A 24,305-nucleotide genomic window follows, 5' to 3' on the forward strand; every position below is an offset into this window, starting at 1 on the left:
AGTAAATATTCATTAATGCACAATTTGATGTTTGGGAAGATTTCTCCTGGTCTACCCCCCCCCCAGAGTCCATTTGAAACTGAGATTACATCATTTAATACTCAGACTAGGTCTACAACACATTCAGGACAAGGGATATCCACACACGTGGAACAAACTGGGTCAATGTTAGCAACCACCCAGGCAGACCAATGGCCCAAAGACATGAACACCACTGCAGAGATATGTGAAGGTCAATGAGTTCAACAGTGCAGGACGTTATTAAAAACCTCAATATTAGTCTTGATCCAGGACAACTGCAAACCCCGACACTCAGCTTCTCAAGGGGTGCAATCAGGGTATCTATTGACTCTGCAAAGATCACGTCCACAAAGTCAAATCAGTGAACTTTGCCTCACCAGCAAAGGCACCCAAGTTGGAGGACTCAACAACCTTATCCAACACTCAGTCCAAGCAAGCATTCAAGAGAACAGAAGGTACAACACCAAACACTATGTTTCTTTTTCCAGACACCAGGAAAATTCGGCCATCAGGTACTCACCGGCTTAAGTACAGGGGCCTGATTTCCCTGTTCTGGGCAAGATGGTGAAAGCAGACACTCTTAGTCTGAGCTCCCACCAGAAACCAGTTTGGTTTGGGAGAGACTACTACTGGCTGGCAGCGATCTGGTCGCAGATTCTTGGACAAGCGTTTGAGTGTTTTATTCGTACTCTATGTTCCCTGGATGGTGCCCTCTGGAGATTATCTGGGTCCATCCTACTATGGTGAGACTCCATGGAGGAACCAGAACATGCTGGCAGAATTATGCCTCTTCTGGTCCTCATGAACACGATGACCCCATCCCAGAATACTGGTCTAGAAAGAAGGAATGAATGAATGAATGGACATTTGCTACAAATACTCAGCCAAGTGATTCAGGTCCAGAGTATTTTTCTCTTCTCTTATGGCCGAGTTTTGCAGAAGAGCCACCAGGTTGGACATAGGTTTCAGTCTCTAGAAAGGGTTAAATCCCAATTTTGAAGTGACTGTGGCATCAAATGGTGACTGCTCAATGGGTCTGCTTCAGTTTACCACGAATCCTTCAACATTAGTGACTGTGAACTGGGAAAAGAAGTTTCCTCATATATCAAATACATCATTTATTATTTCATCAGGAATTTTCCCACTTCAGATCATTTCCAACCGCATGTGGTCATAGGCGAGAGCTCAGTCTCATGCATCACTGCTCAGCCTGAGAGCATTTAGATGAAAAACAGAATAAAATGTTTCCACCCGTCCAGAGCTGGAACCTTCACCGATTATGGCACTGGGAGAATATCGTGGATCAAATCTTTACTTCCATGAAGAGTCCATGCTGATCCAGGACCAGGGGCCTCAGTTTTAAGTATATTATATATACTCACATGCAAAACGGGACCGAAATAAGGGGCATGACAATGTAAAAGGCAAAAGTTGTGATTTATGGAGGAAAACAAAACGAGATGGTGAAATGTGCTCATCTGTACGCAAACTGTGACCCACACGTACAAACATTTGGAAAAGGTAAAGCCAGATAGTTGTAAAACTCTATGAGTAAATCGTAACTCATAATTTTGCTCCACTTGGTAACAGGTCACATATAAATGTACTTCATCGTAAATAAAAGAGTTGCATTTTTATTTGTGACCTGAGCCATAATTATTCCAGAGAGACTGTTCAGTTGTTAAATATAGTATAAGCCGACTCAGACCTTACGTTAAACCACACATTTAATATTCCGTCAGTGCACCACGGACAGTGGCGGATTATCAACATGATTTGGACAAGTTCTGCCTGCTGCTACTGGCATGAAATTATGTATTTTCCTGCTGTAATTTTATATTAAAAATGGGCCCATGTGATTTTTGATGCTCAAATTTTGTTCCTGTCTTAATAAAGAAACCAGCACAAAGTATTCTGGTCGAACTGCAATTAAATAATTGCTTATTCTGTTATTTGGAAAGTTTTTATTCTGGTTCTTGTGGTGAAATTGTTAAAGCTTTGTCCATAAGTGATAGTAGAGAAGCCTGAATCTTTGACTGGACTGGGTTGCTTGACGCGAGGATGTTTCGCTTCAAATTGCAGAAGCGTCCTCAGCTGAAATTCTTGCTCTGGTAGTCTGACTTCTGTCTGACCCTTGTCGAGAAGAACAAACAGAAGCCACAAAAGCTGGAGTTTTAAACCTAACCACGCCTCTTACAGAGAGGCAGACTGCTATTGGCTAGTGACTAAACAATTGCTTTAGTTAGCACCTATTGTGCTCCAGTTAGCACCCTCCTAATGACAGGGCAGCTGTCCCTCCTAACGATGGGACTGACGCCTCTCCTGATGACGTGAATGACTCATTACTATGAACAAAAGACTGAAACTGTTTTGATCTGAGTACCCCATTGTAAACAGGGGACAAAGCGTGTCTCAGACCCCCTCCCCGGTTAAGGCTGGGTTTCAACTGTTTCATGCCTCTTTCATCCCTCTCTCAAACCTCCATAAGGGATCGTGATATCAGAATTAAAAAAAAGCAACATAGTGCGCCATGAGTGAAATGTCAGTACAAACGATTGGATTCAAAGCTACTTGTGAACTCACTGTCGCCAACTAGTTTGCCACTTTCTGCATTTGTTGCTTTTTCCCCTCATTGCACAGCTATGATCACACACAAGTACCTCGATTTCTTTTTCAGAAAATTTTCTTTTCTGCTCTTTGTTCATGTTTTAAAGCTTCATGTGCATATTTGAATATTCATGAGGTGTTTTGCATGTATAATTTGTGGTTGAATGTGGGCGTGTCGAGGGCGGGATATGAGGCAGAACCATGTGCACACAATTCCAGGTAGCTTGTGATTTTGAAACAGGATTTTGCTTGCAGATGTGCTTACAGTTTTTTTTAAAAGTATGATTATTTTTTTTTTCGACAACATCTTCTTCTGTTCCTAAGTATACTTTGCGTACGAGTCCTGTGCAGTGTTTTATAATTGAAGCTGCAGGACCTTCCTGCACTGTGCTGTTTCAGTCCAGGTCAGTCAGCATGTGGACACCTGCTGAGCCAAAATGTGAATGAATAAAAACCTCAAAATAAAAAAACCCCACTGGTGACCAACAAACATCTGGTGCAAACATGTTCCGTTCCAAACTATTATTTACAAAACATTTTTCAGTTGCAAACTTGTACGCAGCGGTGGCTAATGGTGAGTCAAGAGAGAACGTTGGAGATGGAGATGAAGCCTGAGTTATCAGGTTGCTAAGCAACAGGAGGGACCATCTCATAGCGTGGGTCCCTCCTCCTCAAATTTCTTAATTGGTCGAACCAATAGTCCTCTGTTCTGTGTGGATGCATTTATGTGATGTTGAGGTATCTGCAGCAGAGACTCAACTGAGTGCATGTCACGTGTCCAACAGTTCTCTCGTACAAACATCTTACTTCAGTGAAGACACAGCGCTGGTAAAGATTAAACCCTCGTGAGCTCTTCAAGCTGAGAAGATCCCTGCTAAAGTCATTTATAACCTGCAGAACTCCATCCAGGGTTTTTCCTCAGGATGTGAAGTGTTGATCCAAGACAGCGGAGGGACACAGACCTCTTTTTTTTTGGGTGCAGTAATTTCATGAGAAAGCTGATCCACTGGAGGCCAGTCAGTGAGAGCTGCTTCCATTAAAAAAAAAAAAAAACTTAAATTTTTTTCTTTCAAATATTATAAAAACAAAATGGGAGGATTTGTTTGTTTTTTTTAAATCACCTCTGGCTTTGACTGGGTTTCACGCTTGATTCTGCCATTTTATAATGTTCCAGGATGCAGTTTTCATGAATAACGTAATGACAATAAATTTTGTAATGAAACTACACAGACGCACTGGAAACAAAGCTGAGTGTTTTTCATGTTTACACAGTGGGCGTGGCTTTGCAAGTGCGGTGTCCCGGAGGAACCACAGCGGTTTGGAGCTGGACATCGTCATCTTTACAAGGTTTCTGTCCCCCCACCACCCCACCCCCTTGCATTTTAGGAGTGTCTTCCAAAAGAAACAGATTCAGACACGGACTGGTCCCCTGTGGGGTGAGCTGGCCAAGAATAGGAAGTGTGGGCCGAGCCACTACGACCCAGACCTGGATAAGCAGCACAACGCGGTGATCCACAGAGTCAGTCAGGGAGGAAATGTTTGCAGACTAAAGACTTTTCACACTCCATGGATATACATAAACTAGTTTGAAGTCTTGGCTTTATCTTGGAAAACCTTCAAGAGTCCAGGATGGCGTCTGTGTCAAACCAGAATTTTCCATCATGGTGTTGTGGTCTTGTGTTAACAGAGGATGAATTTAAAGATGTTTGACAACTTCTGCTTTGGCCTTTGGTATTACTGTGTAGTACTTTGGTAGAAGTCCGTTAGGCTTCGTCTTTGTTTCGCTCTTGTTCACAACAGCAGATCTGAGATGAGTCTGTATGTTGATTTGGCACAGGTTTTACACCAGATGACCTTCCTGATGAAACTCCATATCACACAGAGAACTGGCAGGGTTGGTCTCGAACCAGGAACTTTCCACTTTGGGAACAAGTGCACTAACCACTTGGCAACACTACTACTGCATGACTTTGCTAACTGCGTACATTTCCACGGATCCCATGATGTCACATGGCGGTTCTCTGGACATGTCACTGTTGAGGTTACGTTATGATACAGATGTGCGACAGTGTTTACAGTTATTTTTGCACACGTCACATGGTACAAGCCCAGTGCCTTAAGTCATCAAACTGCGCGTTAGATCACAATCACATTTGCGGGCAGCCATGATCCTCACACACCTGTTTGCTGCGGTTAGAGGTCCTGACCTTCCCAGTTACATATCCAGAAAACTTGAATTTGGATCAACATGCTGCCGGACAGAACAGCTAGCCTGTACGCAAACACCTTGATCCTCCACCACGTGGACTGAACAACTTCAATGAAAGATGGCCAATTGGTACACGTAATTCCAGCAGGACTGTTGGGGAAAGGTGAGGAACACGGACCCACAACAGGGGGCGCAAATGAACGGACATGAAGAAGTCAAATAACAAGGTTTTACTGTTGTGAATTCGCACAACAAACACAACAGATCACAATTGTAAGAATAAACCAATTCTACCGGTGTCGTGTGGGCAGGCTCGACGATAGGAGACGCCGTCCGAGTCGAACCGGAACCACCCCGTTCCTCTGCCACCGAACCCCGGGAATACTGGAGCCGCCAAGTCCCGAACTCCCAGGTGGCCACTGCCTCCGCTCGTCGGATCCGGTACTGCTGGCGAGGACAGAAACAGTCAGATGTGGGGTGCGGCTGCACCCAGCAACACGTAGGGTGGAAACACCACCTCCACCTCTAGTCACAAACAATATTGCAGTGAAGGGTACTTATCCGATATGGATCAAGTTCAGTCTTCAACTGTCTCAAGCACAAGCAAAAACAGGTTAGTCCTCAGAAATATGATGACTGGCTGAGTGCGTTACCTTCTTGGTAGAACGATATCTCGGCAGTGAGATGGAGAGGCCGTCCAGCTGATATACCCCTCGGCTGATGACTGTCAGCTGTTTCAGGTGATGGGTGACGGCTGTCACCTGGGCTGCTCCTCTTCAGCGGCAGCGCCCTCCGGTGCCTGGAGCCCGCACTCCAGGCGGGGCGCCCTCTGGTGGTGGTGGGCCAGCAGTACCTCCTCTTCAGCGGCCCACACAACAAGGACAGGAGTCTTGGGGTGGTGACAGTCTTAGGACAATGGTTCTGGATTTCTTATGTTAGTCATCACAAAGGTAAAAAGCATGATTTGAAATATGTCCTTTGCTAAGACTGTTAGCATGTTAACACCTTCCTCTAAAAGCAGTGGAAGGAGCGACTGTGTGCAGAGAAAAGTCCAGTCCTGCCTTTGTGATGTCAACAGTGACGGAACCAGTCGGGGTATTGGACTAGTTAAGGACATCAGGAAGGATCACAGGTAGAAAAGAAAAGGTTTTGTTCAGACAGTGACCTTCTAAACACTAAGCCAACAGAAGATCGGTAAACCAAGGAGAAACGGTCCCATCAGATCCAAGACCACACTCTGGTGTAGGCTCGCGTGCTGCATGTAGGCAGAAGGCACACGTCAGGTTCAGCCAAGCTCTAAACACAACAGACAATAGACTCAGACAACCCAAGGCCAGAAGAAAATGGGTGTCCTGTTTAACTTTGTGTTCCTGGTTTTCCTCCACGTTTCTTTCCATCCCTCCCGCTACGTTTTTCCTCAGCCGTAAAGGTTGAGTACTGATGTCGCAGCAACACAACTGAGAATTTCTGAGCCGCAAACACACAAAATGAGAATAAACATGCATTTACGAATCTAAACTCTTTCACCGCAATAAACAGGACGAATCCAAGTCAAATCACCAACATGGACCCTCCAGGCAGCCTTCAAAAGGTAAAAGGAAGCAGCTTCCTCCCCAGGCTGCTCGTGTCAACAAAATAAAATCCCCTGCATTTTTCAGGTCAGGCTCCATTAGTTCCTGGGTAAACTGAGAAGAACCATGAGTCCAGGTCAGAGGGAAGAAATGAGACAACCTCAACCCGACCTCACGTTGAAATCTAACACAACGACATTTAACACTTCAAACACTGCAGGTCAGAAAGTAAAGCGTTATACTTCATTTTCCTCATGTTTCACAGCAAAAAACTGCAAAGAAAGACATCTTACACATAAGAAAGAACACAAACATTTAGTTTTAATCACTACAGTCCAGGTAACCTCCAAAAAGGATCATCATTAATATGACAAACACAACCTTCAAATTTCTATAAAAATCCATTCCTTTTTCCAGGTTATAGAAAGTGAAAAGGAGGTGCACTCGTGCACAGAGCACCCCGTGTTGGTAATTTGTACCGTGGCATTCCTTTGGCTCACACACTTTGGCAGATACATTCACAGATGTGATTGTGGTTCTGATTTTGTATTTGAAATAAAAACATCCAGCTGTGTTGCTGATGTAACCACACAGCCACGTTAGGATTGAGGCAAAGAGAATATTGACAGTAATAATTATGGAAAACTTTTTATTGTGGTTAACTGGTTAGGGTGGGGATCCGGGGGGGGGGGGGGGGGTGGGGGGGCTGATGCCAAGACACAACCTCCACTGAAATGGAAATCTTTAATTTTTGTGAATGGCCACTTGAGGCAGGCTCCAAAACAGAGTCACTCCCCGTAGACACCCATGTTAAAGTGGCCAACATTAGAGCAGAAATAAACATATGTGTGTGCAGCCTGGTACACAACATATCTGTATCTGTGTTATATTTGCTGATATCAAAGCTGATTTTACAGAATAAATGTAGAAAAAACACTTTGACTGTTGGAACTGGTGTAATTACATAGTTTGTCCAGCAGAAGGCGTTCCCCAAAATAGACAAGAATATTTTATGTAAATGCTGTTAACTTGGAGTGACGGCCACATGATGTACACTGGTTAGTTACTCAAATAAATTAATCCAAGATGCAGAATACACTCTCAGGAAGCTGTATTTCTCTATGTCTCAAAAATATTTGATACCCCCCCCGGTTCTTATATAACGGCTGAGTGGATCCTTGTCATTTGATTGGCGCTTTATACGAGGTCTATTAGAAAAGTATCCAACATTATTTTTTTCAAAAACCATATGGATTTGAATCACGTGTGATTGCGTCAGACAAGCTTGAACCTTCGCACGCATGCGTGAGTTTTTCCACGCCTGTCGGTTGCGTCATTTGCCTCGGCGGATTTTCATTGTCAGGAAATGGCGGAATGATTTGGGCTTTTTTTCCCATCAGAATTTTTTCAGAAACTGTTAGAGACAGGCAGCTGGAAACCATTAGAAAAATTTATCTGGCTTTTGGTGAAAATTTACGGGCTTCACAGAGAATAAGGACTGTTACTACAGCTTTAAGGATGCTCAGCACGCCGTGCTCCGTGCCGCCATCGAGACCCACAAACCACCAGATCATTTCTAAATGGATGGCTCTGTGGATCCGGGACCGTCGTGTGCAATTTCTCTGGTTATCACAAGAGCTGGACATCAACCATTTTCCGGCAGATTTCACTTTTAACAAGAGATTTTGTCATGGAAAGCCGAGCGGAGGCTTCATGCGTCACGATGGATTCGCTACTGGAGCGAGACAAAACCACCTCCGTTTTGGTCTCACAGGACGGCTTTGAGATGGCGTTCAGACAGCTGTCGGTGGTTTTTCCATTGAGTGATTATCCGAGAAATTGTGGATGTGCCTGGACATGCCAGAACATGTCCTGTGAGGCTTCATCACGGCGTTGCTGTGCGCCATGCGGCACCGCCGCGATGCGCGAAGCCTCTGCTCCTCTTTCCACGACAAAAACTCTAACAGTGGAACGTGCTGTTCATTTCCAAACTGGACACTGTTTTATCCGGGATGTCGTCTGACTAGCACAGGAATTGTGAAAAGACGTGGACATCAGCACTTTTTCAACACATTGAGACAGACGTGCGGAGGAATTCCACGCGTCGCGGCGGTGCCACATGGCACAAAGCAATGCCGTGATGAAGCCTCACGGGACATGTTCTGGCATATCCAGGCGCATCCACAATTTCTCGGATAATCACTCAATGGAAAAACCACCGACAGCTGTCTGAACACCATCTCAAAGCCGTCCTGTGAGACCAAAACGGAGGTGTTCCTTTGACTTGCTCCATCAGCAAATCCATCATGACGCGCGAAGCCTCCGCTCGGCTTTCCATGACAAAATCTCTTGTTAAAAGTGAAATCTGCCAGAAAATGGCTGATGTCCAGCTCTTGTGATAACCAGAGAAAGTGCACACGATGGTCTTGGATCCAGACAGCCATCCGTTTAGAAATGATCTGGTGGTTTGTGGCTCTCGATGGCGGCTCGGAGCACGGCGTGCCGTGCGTCCTTAAAGCTGTAGTTAAAGTCCTTATCTCTGTGAAGCCTGTAAAATTTTCACCGAAAGCCAGATAAATTTTTCGAATGGTTTCCAGGTGCCAGTCTCTAACAGCTTCTGAAAAAATTCTGATGGAAAAAAAGCCCAAATCATTCTGCCATTTCCTGACAATGAAATGCGCCAAGGGGCTGGACCACTCCTCACTCAAAGCCTGCTCACAGGCGAATGACGCAACCAACAGGCGTGGAAAAACTCACACATGCGCACGAGGGTTCAAGCTTGTCTGACGCAATCACACGTGATTCAAATCCATATGGTTTTGAAAAAAATAATAAGCTCGGATACTTTTCTAATAGACCTCATATGTTACATGACATGGATTAATTCATCCCATTTGTGTTGCATTGCATTCAAGGTGCGGCTTGGTTCCATTTAGAGTGCAAATTTGGTTCCATACATTTGGTACCATTGCACTCCCATGTGCACGTGCACGCACGCACATGTGATTACACATGCATGTGTGCACATCCTCGTGCACAAATGCTCACGTGCGCATACTCGTGCACGCACACACACACACACACACACACAAAACCAATCCACTGTGCTGCCTGGAGGTTGTTAGCAGGAAGAAAGAAAAGCTGGACTCTTCTTTCTAACGTGAGTTTTTTTTTTTTTTTTTGGCTGCACTGAGGAGGGACACAGCTGGACCGAGCCGGACATGATGAATTGATTGAGTTAACTGACGCTGCTACACACACACACACACACACACACAAAATCCAAAGCCGTCTGGATGCATGAAGAGCTGCTAACATGAAACACTTATGTGATTTTTGGCTGGACTGAGAAACTACAGTCTTGTTTTTTTTAATGAAAGTCCAAAGTCAGTGCACAGCATCACTGGACTACAAGTCACAGTGGAACACGAAAATGTAAGTCCCTTTTCTGTTTATAAATTAATAAAATATCAAATGGCAATGATCTATTTTTTCGCCGTTATATAAAACAAATAATGAATGTTTTTACATTCTTTCAATGGTATGAATATTTAATATTCAGTGAAAATATTCATATTTAATATTCAGTGAAAGCTGGAGCATTCCATTCAACTCGCCTTCGAATGCTCCAGCTTTCACCTCATCAAATATTTGTACCATTTATATCCAACTATATAACAAATATTCGAACCATTGAATTGTATAACATTAGTGAGAAATAATCACTTACATGCAGATATATCTGTAAATTTTTTTTTACTCCATCGGCCCCCCAAAAATCCATATTGGTCGGGCTCCATTTTTTACTCTCTATAGCCCTTCATGATAATTGTACAGGTGATGGGCCTTTTTTTTTTTTTTTTTTAAATAAATAACTTACTGTGGCTTCTACATTCTTCTTCTTGTTATTTTAGAATCTTCACCGTTACTCCACATTTACTATAATTTTTGCACTAACTGTTCAACAACAGAATAATCTAACAAAACACACTGCGTTCATGGTTTAGGTGTTTTATTTTTTAGTATATGGTATTATAGGTTTGAGTTTTTAGCTCATAAACATGGTCACAGTGTGCAAGAAATCAAGAAAAACTGTAAGTCATATCTGACAGATGGAGGAGACGATACACTCGCCTTCAAGAATTTGAAATTATTCTCCAAATAAATTAACACTCCTGGATGAGCACCATGAAATGGCCTGGTGGGCTCGGAGACAGTTGAATTCTGGGAGGTGTAGTGCACAGTGAGACGGGGCTGCGGGAGACAATTCTGTCTGCTTGCATTTATGAATGAAACCATTGGAGCGGACGGCGGACGGCGGCGCTCTCAGCAGCCATTACCGTCACACGCTGCACTTGGCCGGTGCACAAAAATCCAAGCACACTCACGGCCCAGTGAGCATGTCCTCACGTACATGTGCACACGTTCAAACGTGAAAAGAACAAAATGACAAGAGAGAGCTGCAGCTGTGTTTAAGTCCTTCACCGTCCTCGAGGACTCTCCGAGGCCACCAGGACTGATTCAAATATTTAGTTTTGTCCTGCAACTTTTTCATCTTCAGATTTGGTTCTTACATCCTAAATGCTGTGAAGCAGTTGGTGTAGATTCACCCGGGTGAGAGGAGGCGCCGTGCACACTTTACCACAAAGTGAGAAAGATTTTAAACGACAGCATTCTGCACCGTGGTCTTCTCCAAAGCAGCAGGTGGCATCAGATTTAAAATAATAATAACAGTGCACACAAGTGACTAACAAAATGTTGAAGAAATCTTTACCAACTCATAAATCTAATAGGTTCTGAGAAAATGTGCATTTCAGTATGTGTGACAGCTTGCAAAACAGACGTTTCCAGAGTTGCATTTAAATCCATCACAAAGAGTTTTGGCACAGTTTTATTTCAGTGTGGCATTTTAACGGTAAGGAGCTCCGCTGCCTCTGACCCGTGCTGCATGCTCGGCGGGTGTGTTGAGTCGTCTCTGCACAGACTGCAGGCTTGGCCGTGTGTCAGCAGGCCTGAGCGAACATCACAACTGGTGGAAATCAGACCGCTGCAACATGTTCATTAAGACGGCAGCGAGGAAGAGAAGCAAGTGTTTTGCTGTCAGTGAAAGCAGAGGGATTTGGCAGGCTGCAGGCAGCTTGTTCCCTCCATTGTTCCCACTGCTGGAGGGTGTAATGATCGCTCTTCTTTGTCCAGAGGAGTCTGGTCTTTAATAAAAGCTCATCCCTCACTGTCCTTGACTGTTCCGTGGATGTCATGCTGATGCTTGTGCTGCTGGAGAAACAGCACAAGGACGAGGTGGACGACAAAAACCAAAGCCCACATCAACACAGTAAATGGGGGAATAAGCACTTCTCATATTATATATATATATATATATATATATATATATATATATATATATATATATATATGACATTTGCCATTTGGTATCCTTATGCATTTTGTATTTTGTGTCAAGGATGAACACCGTGAAAAGAGAACGTTGATAGGACAAATATTTTGGAAAAAACTGCGGCTATGATGCATCAACAGTGAACAATGGGCATTGATAATTACATTCTGGACTGACACACCATTCTAAAGCACTATAGAAACTTACCACCCTTGAAAAAATGTCAGCTAGCTATTTTATAAACATTACCCAATCTGGAACTTATGGATCCCCACAGGCAACGTGCTAGCACACACACACACACAAATATATATTTACTCATATATATATATATAAATTAAAAACTTCAACTCCAATTTTCTGAAACTGTAATTTGGTTTTTAACTTGTTTGCTGTAACATGATGTACCATGTACTCCAAGTTCACAATAGTTTGTCCCTCTGAATCTAGATGGCAAATAAAATGTAAAAAGAGTACGGACAAGCAAGAGCAGGAGGACCATATTTTTCAGACTATACGTCACTCTGGAGGACGAGTTTGAACTATGGTTGAACCCTGATGTGTTTGATGTAAACTGGGATACACAGTGGAAAAATTGGATTGACATATTTATTTAGAGGATGTGGCCAACAGTGACCATAAAAAGTCAGTAGCCTTCGAACAAATGCAACTATTGTTAACTTTTTTAAAAGTAGGTCAAGGTCACTGGCCTTCGAACCCATGCAAAGTACTCCTCCAAGGCATGTACCCACCAAATATGAAGGTTTTGTGAGCAATAGGTGCCGAGGTACATTGCAGCGAACAAATTTCAGGCGAAGGATTTGACAGTTGTGACCATTGGTGACCTTGGAAAGTAGGTCAAGGTCACCGGCCTTCAAACCCATGTGAAGTACTCCTCCAAAGCATGTACCCACCAAATATGAAGTTTCTGCAAGCAGCGGGTGCGAAGCTATGTTGCGGCGAAGGATTTGACCGTTGTAACCACTGGTGACCTTGAGAAGTAGGTCAAGGTCACTGGCCTTCAGACCCATGCAAAGTACTCCTCCAGGGCATGTACCCACCAAATATGAAGTTTTTGCAAGCAAATGGGTGCTGCACTACGTTGCAACGAACAAATTGTGGCCGGACAGACGGACAGACAACCCAGATGCTATATGCCCCGCCTCGCGGTGCATAAAAAAAAAAGTGTAATAAGGTGGCAACCCAGTAGTTTTGAAGAGTCACCATTCACAACTATTGCTCACTCATGGCGTCATGTTGTTCCCTAACTTTGACACCAAAATCACTTGTGGACATAATTTTAGGAAGCTTTAACATGCTCACCACAACAACAACTATTTACTTCAATAAGTAGACACACTGATCATCGCTACAGCTGTCCCAGAATCCTTTGTGCTCCTGTAACATCACTGTGCTACTGTCTTAAGATAAAATCTCTAACGAAATATGAGAAGTAAGAATAACACGGGAGCTTTTTTCGTATAAAACTGCAGGAGGGGAGCAGTTTTCTTTTTGCTTTGTATTACCATGCACACATTGCCGAGCTTATTGCTGAGATCAAAAGCTGCTATTTAGGTCACACAGGTGTATTTTGTAGGTTTTGACCCCAGTGAAGGTACAACCCCTGGCAAAAATTATGGAATCACCGGCCTCGGAGGTTGTTCATTCAGTTGTTTAATTTTGTAGAAAAAAAGCAGATCACAGACATGACACAAAACTAAAGTCATTTCAAATGGCAACTTTCTGGCTTTAAGAAACACTATAAGAAATCAAGAAAAAAAGATTGTGGCAGTCAGTAACGGTTACTTTTTTAGACCAAGCAGAGGAAAAAAATATTGAATCACTCAATTCTGAGGAAAAAATTATGGAATCACCCTGTAAATTTTCATCCCCCAAATTAACACCTGCATCAAATCAGATCTGCTCGTTGACATTGACCCTATGCCATGACATTGACCCTATGTGTCTTTTTGCAAGGAATGTTTTTGCAGTTTTTGCTCTATGGCAAGATGCATTATCATCTTGAAAAATGATTTCATCATCCCCAAACATCCTTTCAATTGTCCAAAATATCAACATAAACTTGTGCATTTATTGATGTAATGACAGCCATCTCCCCAGTGCCTTTACCTGACATGCAGCCCCATATCATCAATGACTGTGGAAATTTACATGTTCTCTTCAGGCAGTCATCTTTATAAATCTCATTGGAAAGGCACCAAACAAAAGTTCCAGCATCATCACCTTGCCCAATGCAGATTCGAGATTCATCACTGAATATGACTTTCATCCAGTCATCCACAGTCCACAATTGCTTTTCCTTAGCCCACTGTAACCTTGTTTTTTTCTGTTAGGTGTTAATGATGGCTTTCGTTTAGCTTTTCTGTATGTAAATCCCATTTCCTTTAGGTGGTTTCTTACAGTTCGGTCACAGACGTTGACTCCAGTTTCCTCCCATTCGTTCCTCATTTGTTTTGTTGTACATTTTTCGATTTTTGAGACATATTGCTTTAAGTTTTCTGTCTTGACGCTTTGATATCTTCCTTGGTCTACCAGTATGTTTGCCTTTAACAACCTTCCCATGTTGTTTGTATTTGGTCCAGAGTTTAGACACAGCTGACTGTGAACAACCAACATCTTTTGCAACATTGCGTGATGATTTACCCTCTTAAGAGTTTGATAATCCTCTCCTTTGTTTCAATTGACATCTCTTGTGTTGGAGCCATGATTCATGTCAGTCCACTTGGTGCAACAGCTCTCCAAGGTGTGTTCACTCCTTTTTAGATGCAGACTAACGAGCAGATCTGATATGATGCAGGTGTTAGTTTTGGGGATGAAAATTTACAGGGTGATTCCATAATTTTTTCCTCAGAATTGAGTGATTCCATATTTTTTTCCTCTGCTTGGTCTAAAAAAGTAACCGTTACTGACTGCCACAATCTTTTTTTCTTGATTTCTTATAGTGTTTCTTAAAGCCAGAAAGTTGCCATTTGAAATGACTTTAGTTGTGTGTCATGTCTGTGATCTGCTTTTTTTCTACAAAATTAAACAACTGAATGAACATCCTCCGAGGCCGGTGATTCCATAATTTTTGCCAGGGGTTGTACATGTCAGTTTCTAACTCGACATAATTTCTAATTGTGTACATTAGTACACAGTTGCTACAAGCCTATAAAACTGTTCATGGACTGGTACCTCTCGACTTAGCTGACATACTTAAACCTTACGTACCGGCCTGGGCTCTGCATTCTCAGGGTGCAGAACTACTTTGTGTCCCTAGGGTGAATAAGAAGTCTGCGGGTCACAGAGCTTTCTCTTATCATGCCCCTGTTCTGTGGAATGATCTCCCTGCATCAATAAAACAGTCAGATTCTGTAGAGACTTTCAAGTCCAGACTTAAGACGCACTTATTTCCCCTTTCGTGTGGCTAGCATACTGGTATAGTATGTTACTATGCTTTTTACTCTTTTAAATTCATTTTATTAGTAAACAGAGCATGCCGCAGCCTCAACTTTATCTAAATTCTGGGTCTTTTAGTGAAGCTTAGGGCTAGTGGCCGGCAATCACTTTAGTATTTCTTCTGTTTTTCTTGTTGCTTAATGCTGATAAATTATACTGTATTTGTTGTCTTTCTGATGGCTGATTCTATTTTTATCTCTTTGAGGTGTGGCTCCATCCAGAGATGGGTGTGGTGTTTTATTCTGAAACCCTCCTGTCCTGTGTACCAGCAACATTTCCTGTATATTAATTTTGTGAATTGTTCTGTAATTTATGTCTGTAGCATGGTCCAAGCAGAGGGTCACCGCTTTGAGTCTGGTCTGCTTGAGGTTTCTTCCTCAGAGGGAGTGTTGCCTTACCACTGCTGCTCTGGGGGTTGGTAAGGTTAGACTTTACTTGTGTGAAGCATCTTGAGGCAACTTTGTTGCAATTTGGCGGTATATAAATGAAAATAAGTTGAATAAATTGAAAATTAGTAATGCTAAATGCAAGTTGATTAATTCCACACTGTGTAGAAATGTTCATGTGTCTGTGTAACTGTATGAGAACATTTACAGCCCTTTTTCTTCTCTGCCTAAAGTCGGGGGAATTTTCACAGCCTCTTTCACATAATAATATAACAGTCCACATCCATCCTAAGCACTGTGTGCACAAATGTGTCTTCATCTCAGCCACGCCAGTGGCGTTGAACATCTGTCAGAGTACCGTGTGGCATTCGTGCCCAAATCCTTGCACCTTCATAGATCGCGCCAGTCAAAAGTCAACTGGCACAGGCTCTTGCACGATATGTGTGCAGAGTGTTCGAGAATTGTGGCCACATTTTTGCAGCCACTCCAGACAATAGTCAGGTGGCCGTCGTGTGTGAGCGTGTCCGAGGGATCAATTAAGCGAGGTTCCACATGAAAAAGTCGTTGCCTATTCGCCTGTTTTGTTGCAATTGTTTGTCTCCGCCTACAGTCGCACCCCAGTGAGACACAAGCCTTAATGATGCAAAGAAATTCTACAAAACTGAACCACTTCTCAGTTCCAAAGCAAAAAACACCACAAAAAATATGCGAGTCTCCCAACGACAACTGCTTAAAACTTCTTCAAAGAACTGACTGAGTCTTGTTGACCCGACTCAGTTCTCCGTAGGTAAAACTATCCAGAGGTGCAACTTTATTTAATCTAGACACATTTTTCCTCCTCAGAACAGATCTTTGTGTAGAATAACACAAAACACAAAACCCTGAACCTCAGTCATCACTACGACTGCAGCTCTAAAAATAGGTCCAAACTCTAACCAGCCTTAAACTCTGAAAATCCACCATAACCCCTGTGACCACAAAGCTGTGCTCATTCCATTTTCTTATCCCTCCATATGACTGTGTGGATTTCCTAACGGAATTAAACCCAGTTCTCATCTCTGAGATTGTCAGAAACCCAAGAACTCAGACATTTGTCTTCCAGTTTTACGTCTCTGTTAGCAGGTCTTACTTTGAGTAACTTCATATTCTGATTTGATGTTAAGGTACATCATCTTCTGTACTGGTAAATACAGATTTTTTTGGGACATTTTTCACTCAGCTGGTTTTCAGAGTGCTGAATACACATCGTGAACAAAAACGCCAAAATGAGACCTAATAGTTTCTCTGGTGGGACGAGTCTCTGCAGAGTCGATGACGATCTGTGACCAATATTTGGTAAAACTGGGTGGAAAAAAAAGACGACTGACTGGGAGAAATATTCTGGCAGCCACAGTAGAACGTAATCGTCAACGTCTGAGAGGCCTCAGGACGGAACATAAACTTCAATATCAATCTATCGTGGATAGAAAATCTGCAGCCTCCTGCACAGATCAACTGAAAAGGGCCCAAACTCTAATGGAGCCCAAGTCGTCTTCAGACCCGTTAACCCCCCTCCCACCAACACACACCAATCCCCAGCTTTCCAGTGTTGATTAAAAGCAGTTTTGAGACGACCCAGAACAACAGGTTTGGACAAAATTCAAAGTCAGGTCGAGTTGCTTCAAGATGTCACAAGCTCAGCAGAGTCACCCTGCTCAGCGTGTCGCTCACGTTGGTGTGACAGCTGTTATTTTGGCATTGTGGGACAGCTAGCTGGACTACTTTCACCTGACCCAGTGCTTAATTTGCCGATATGAGAAGATGCTGCTGGATGAGTGCGAGTCTTGATCATTTAGGCGTAAAAACACACGCAGTGTTACCACAGTTTCTTTGAAAAAGTAACCCAATTACTGATTACTCAATTGTAAAAGTAACTAAGTTAGATTACTAGTTACTTTCCCCAGCTGCCCACAACAACCCTCTGCCACGTCAACATGACAATGATACCTGTTTTGCCAACTCACTTTATAGTCACCCTTTCTTGACTTCAATGAAAATAAATACTTGTTTTATAAAAAGTAAAATAATCTTTCTTGACCTCATATTTAACTGTTGACAGAAAAACTTGCAATTTTTAACCTGCATTGTTTATAAATGTAACTATTAAATTCCTTAACATTTTAATTCTCTCTAAACATTTTATTTGTCAATATTATTATTATTATTATTATAAGTAGTATTAGTAGTTGTAGTTAAAAAAAAGGCTTCAAAACTGGACCTTTAATCTAGGGGTGATGTGGGGGGGGGGGCACATCCCTGCCCCACGACCCCATTCCATCTGGATTCGCCCCTGCTTTGGCGTTTGAGCACAAAGAATGGATAACATTTATTTATGCAGAAAACATGACCAGATTTACAGGTAAAGTTTTATTGCATTTTCACATCATGTGGTCCTCAGAAAGAGAGTTTAGGTGCATTTGAGTGGAAAATAGTGTTAGTTGTTGACGCGTCGCGGTGGATCAGCTGTTTTTAGCGAGCAGATACGGAGCAGCTCAGCTCAGAATTCTAAATAAGAGAGAAAAAAAAAAAGCATAAAAATGTCTTTGTAAAGCTCAGTGCAGGTTTGCTGTTGTCACCGCGCTTTAAGAGGTGAGAACGAGTCATAGCTGCTGCAGAAAACCGCGGATGAAAAGCTCACAGCTCGCTTAAAGTGGGCAGTTCAGTCAAACCCCGACCTCCTGCCCACAGACCAAGTTTAATGCTGCTGTCGACCCACAATGCAAAAATAATAGTAACACACAGTGACTTGAAGTAACTTTAATCTCATTACTGATTTGGAAAGATTAATGCGTTAGATTACTCGTTACTAAAAAAAAAAGTGGTTAGATTAGAGTAACGCGTTACCAGCATCACTGAACACACGAGATACACACGTTCTTGTGCCAAATATACTCCTGATGTTTTTGTTACCCCTGAAAACACACACTCATCACAAATACAGCATCGTCTGGAAACTACTTTTTGTGCAGGAATTCATCAAGCACGTCAGCTGCGGGCGTGTACTAACACAGACTATACAAAAACTGGTTAGTTCAGTCAACACGAGAGCGTCCACTTTTAGCTTGCCATGAGCTAAGTGAGTGGAGCTGGTGAGAGTATGAAGCAGAGTTAATTCTGAGTCTCAGTTCCTGAAAACAAAAACCAGTAGGAGCCGAAACTATTCTTTCCTAACTCATGGCGAACTGTGACGAACAGCATGCCGAGTCCAAAGAGGTAAAGACGAGTGTTTGCTGGATCTGTAAGACGTCTCCATCAGCTTCTCCCTCATTTTCACTTGGGGTCACCACAGCAGGTCAGAGGTGGATCTGGGACAAAGTTTATCCCGGCTGCCCTTCCTGACGCAACTCCACATTACACAGAAAACAGGCAGGGGTGCCCTTGAACCGAGAACATTCCGCACTGGAATAAGTGCGCTAACCACCTGTCCGCCACCCTTGTACGGGTTTTGTCAGGTCTCCACTCTGGAACATTTGGTTAATATTTGAGTTTGACAGTTTCTCACCTGCTGCCGCTCAAACAGACAAGAAGCAAATTTTCTTCAGCACAAATGAGATTTGCTTGATGTAAAGCCAGAAAGACCCAACATCCATGCACAGGGACACACACAGCCACGTGCACACCCCACAGTGACACACACACACACACACACACACACACACACACACACACACACACACAGTGTCCATTGTGTGAATTAGAAAGCACTTCCGTCACTGCGGTTCGTCCCCGGCGGCTGCTCTGCTTCCTCCATCAGACCGATGGAGCAGCAGCCTTTGACGTGCTGCCATTCCACAAACGGAGGCCATCGGAACGCCAACATTACCGGGTCAATCAACCGGGGCAGAAACACACACATATAATATATACCATCAAACAAACAACAACACTGAAACAAAAGGAGGGAAAAACCCAAACACACTCTTTACATTTACTGATATAATCAAATTTGACCCCCCCTTTAATTATTTTACAGATTAATCCGGTAACCAGTGGCAACTGTGAAGAGACACGAGCAGACCAGATTCTGTGCTACTGTACACAAGCTCCCAGTTGAACAGTGTGTACGACACTAAAGGAGAAACAGATGTTAGAAGAAAAATGATGCGGGCAGATCGCCCGAAGTCAGCCTCATCTCTGGATCAATCAGAACTCAGCTGGTCTTTCTTTTGTCCCGCTGGAACCAGACAGTCCACTGTGACGGGTACTGGACAGCACAAATGGAGAGACTTGCCATCAGGTTCATGTTAGAGGAATAAAATCATGTAAACATTAGAAAGTGGAGCTGAAGCCTGCCAGTGGCATGCTGCAGAGGCCACGAGTTCTAGCAGAAAAAAATATATATATATTGGACATTCAAACTGAACCTTGAGAAATTTCCCTTGTGTTTCCAGACAATGTTGTGGACTTCAATGCCTTTGGATGATGTTCAGAGTGATGTCTGAGATGAAACACCTTCTGATTAACTTTGGTGAGGCCAATTCAATCCCTGGCACGGTCTCCCACATTCCATATGGCTCATTTGTTGAGTCGATGCTTGTAAGTGTTCCATAAAAGATTACGTGCAAACACCTGCAAAACAGCCTGAGCTTTGAAGTCTCGTCAGATTCATGCTGGGACACTGAGCAGACAACAGTGTGCTGGACTTTAGGATGATCTTTGGGGAAACTACCAAAAATCTAAATTCAGAGTTCACAAACTGGCCACTTTTGAACCTGCAGTTCTGCAGGAGTGTCCACTACCTCCTCCATCTGCTCTGCTACACTGCTGTTCTTAGAGTACCTTCTCCGGCTAAGCTGCTTTGAAAACCAAAACCATGCGGAGCTCCCAACGTCTTCAAACTGAAGGAACACAGCCATTTTTACCATTTTTCCAGGGCTGTGATGACTAGAGGTGCTTGTAACCAAACCACCTGAAGATGCTGGTTCACCACAACAAGAAACCTTTAGTAGGTGTTCACATCAACCAGGACCTGGCAACTTGCAGGTCATGCAGACCTCAGAGTGGTGCCACTGCTCTGGGTGCCCATCTGCATAAACAGTGGACCATGTTAGGTGGAGGCTGATACAGGATCTGTGTCTTCTTCAGGTTGATGTGAAGACCAAGTCTTGTGTGGGGTCGTCAAACATTTCAAGAATTTTCTGAAGATCATTTTCTGTCTCTCTCACACACACACACACACACACTGTTGTCGTCGGCATAATGGAAGTCCAGGAGCAAAGTGATGGTGATTTCCTTCTCAATCGGCTCAGGTTGAAGAGCTTTCCATCCGTTCTGTACATGTCAATTATTGGTGGCACGTTGTCGTTGAACAGATGAATGATTGTTTCCATGAAGATGATGATGGTAGGAGCAATGACGGAGCCCTGTGTTACTCCTGTTTGATTCACCAGAACTGTGGTGGACATGTCATCATGGAGAAGCCTCAGGATCTTGATGAATTTCTCCGGAGAGCCCGTTTTGCTCAGGATCTTCCACAGACGGGGCCGTGACATGTTGCTGAAGGCTTTTGACGAACATCCAGTACTTATGAAGTGCTGAGCAAGTGCTCGACAATTGGCACATGTTGCCAACGTTGGCGTCCAAAGTAAAAGTAAAGCACAGCATGCAAGCAGTGAGGGTGGTCTCCAGGATTTGTTGCCCACTGGGCATTCAGTCAGAGGCATAAACGCCACACAAGCAGACTGAAGCGCAGCCTAATGCTCCGCCTGCGTCTCAATATACCACCGCAATTAGCGACAGCCGTCCCCATTGAGCTCTGCAGCGTGGGGTCAATTAGCGTTTGTTAGGTGGCGTCGCAGAATGTGTAAGAGGACAGATAATCACATTACGGCAGCTAACAGGCTGTTTTTGCCACATGCTGTAATGACACATCAACATAATCACTGTGGAGCTTTTCACTCCACCATCAGCTCCAAAAGGACGTTTTGTCTCCCTCACTTTGTCCCAGCCAAAAGATGAAGCGTGTTGTTTCCTCGTCTCCTGCAATCACCCTGACGACCCGCAGGCCGGTGGGAGGAATTACGTCGCCTCTGTCTCTGCTCTAATCCCTTCAGCCCGTTTCCACACCGCCGGCGGACCAAACAAACCCTGGCTTGGCGGCGGCGGGGTGGAGCGGTGTCAGATTCTGCTGCAGTGACTCAGGCAACGGAGACGCAGACCGCCGTGTCAGATCCTGACGCAACGGCCTCCTCTGTGCCTCCAGACTACATACGAGCTGCTTGTTGATGATGATGCTGATGAGTGGTGTCTACGTTACTGCCGGCTCGCGGGAATTCCCGCGTGACATTATCCTGCTGTTTTGTCGCTTAGATCAGAGCAGGCGGCTGAAAGTTAAGACTGCGGCTGCTGACTGACAGCAACAAAACACTCGATGGACCCAAAGCTGGTTGATTTATTTGACCGCTGCGCTTTTTGCTTCAGTTTGTCCGTTAGCTGAAGGTCACGCTGTGCCTGTGCCGAGGGTTCAAGAGCGCAGTATGTTTGTACACCACTATTTACTCGTGCCATGTTTTTTTGTTGGGGTTTTTTTTCCCCCCTCCCTTTCATATGGTTGAAGCATTTAGGCTTTAGGCCTTCTGGTTAGAGCGTCCACCGCCCGTGCTGGAGATCAGGACTTTGCGTACCGAGGGGAGCAAGTGGGAGGAGTCAACAACGCAGGTGAGAGGGAATTACAAGCCGCTACGCTGACCTCATCAAGAGAATAGCTGCTAAAAGTGCAAAAAAACTCCGCATTACAAAATTAACCCTTTAATGTCCTCACATTTCTCAATAGAATTACAGTGGCCTCCAAAAGAAGTGGAACACTTGGAATTTCACACATTTCAAATACAATAATAATAATAATTCTAAAATGATTTTCCTTAAACTCAACCTGACAGTGAATCTCTACAACTTGATATAAATGAATTAAAAATATAAAAACCAATATGATGGGTTGCATAAATAATGGAACCTTTTGGTATAATACCTGTAAATAATCAGTTTTATTGCCAGTTTTCTTCAGGTAAGTCAGGGGATGGATACATGAACATTTCCATGTCACTGAATATGTCTTGAACTTTATTTACATCAGTTACAAAGAAATACAAACAACATGACACTCTATGGTAAATCTGTGTGGAGTAGAGAGTTCACAAAAACTGAGTGACAGTGCAAGAAGGAGAAGAGTGAGGAAAGCCACCAAGACAATCCAGAAGAAGTTACAGGCTTCCGTGGCTGTGATTAGAGAAATTGTGCAGAGTGCAAGTTTTGGATTTTGTATCACTAGTTCCACAGCTTCAAGATGAAGTCGTACAGAGGAGGATGTTCTTTCACCAAAACATCAAATCTACACTTGTATCTCAGATGTATACTTTCTGGCAAATTGTATCTGAACTTTCAGGTCTTCTTTTTAAGAAACATCTGCTCAACAGTATGGAGGGTTTTTATTTATTTGCTTTATAAATCTGAAAATTATGAGACAATGCTTGTATATAAGTTGTTGAAGAAGACCTTCCCTACCAGGAGCTTCCACCCTTTCGTGAATGCAACATGCCGTTAAGTCACAACCTACAAGTGTAAAAATTCAGCCTGTTCCCCTCCTGGTTTTCTGAAAAATAAGTCAGTAAAAATGATTAATATTTGCTGATAAACTGAAACGGGTTTGAAGCTTATGTAGAATCATCATCAACTGGTGATGGTGGCAGAGAAGAAGACGCTGGACAAACTGTTGGACATTATGGACGATGCCACACCATCATCAGCAACCAGAGGAGCCTCTTCAGCCACAGACTGCTCCTTCCCAAGTGCAGGACCAACAGACTGATGGACTCCTTTGTCCCTCAGGCCATCAGACTGTACAACTCCTCACTCAGGGGGAGGAGTAACAGGAAGACAGAGGATGGGAAGGAGAGGAATAGTAGTAGCCAATAAACCAGTATGTCTGGTATTTATATTGCAAACTGTTTTTCTTTTTACTTTCACTTTTGATACTCTGTGTGCTGCTATACAATGCTGCTGGAACCTCAATTTCACCGAGGGAGTCTTCCCAAGGGATCAATAAAGTTCTATCTAATCTAATGTAATCGCTAATCTATCTGGTCTGACTCCACCCAACTCACAGTCAACCCATAAATGGTTAAAGGGGTGGAGCATGGGCAAGGCCAACATGACCCAGGTGGAAAGAATGAAGCACAAACACACCCTTATCTCAAATTTACTAAGCTAACTAAGGCTAACGAGCTTGGTAACTTGGGTTCAGGTGATTAACAAACTTTGTGCACTGGGCGGAGACTCTAAAAACAGGTGGCATTAAAGACTATGACCAGCATACAGCTTCAATAACCGCTGCGTTATCAGAGTAGCTAACATTATCTAGTTGACAATACCTGCTAATTAGTGCTAATGGCACTAACATAAATTAAAAATTCCTACAATTGCATTCATTAAAAATATTGGAACACAAAGGCTTTAGATGGGCCATTTGGCATTTAACTGCACAGTAAGTCATATTCTCATTTATATAATTATGCACACCTTTATAGCTTGATAAACATTAAACTGAGGAGTTTAATTACACACACACCCTCTACAACTGCCCTGAAAGGGGAAAACTAGCTACACTGACCAAACTCTGTTTT

General features: G+C 43.3%; 1 long non-coding RNA gene across 1 annotated transcript; it reads right to left on the minus strand.

Moving 5' to 3' along the window:
* Positions 1–258: 258 nt before the first annotated feature.
* Positions 259–15,995, minus strand: LOC117524473. The gene is made up of 3 exons (XR_004564779.1): positions 15,857–15,995; positions 9,763–9,768; positions 259–269 (listed from the first exon to the last, which is right to left on the minus strand). It is a non-coding gene; the product is annotated as an uncharacterized LOC117524473 (long non-coding RNA).
* Positions 15,996–24,305: the final 8,310 nt, after the last annotated feature.

The sequence above is a fragment of the Thalassophryne amazonica genome, chromosome 14 (genome assembly GCF_902500255.1).
Source record: "Thalassophryne amazonica chromosome 14, fThaAma1.1, whole genome shotgun sequence".
In the NCBI taxonomy this organism is placed as follows: domain Eukaryota; kingdom Metazoa; phylum Chordata; class Actinopteri; order Batrachoidiformes; family Batrachoididae; genus Thalassophryne; species Thalassophryne amazonica.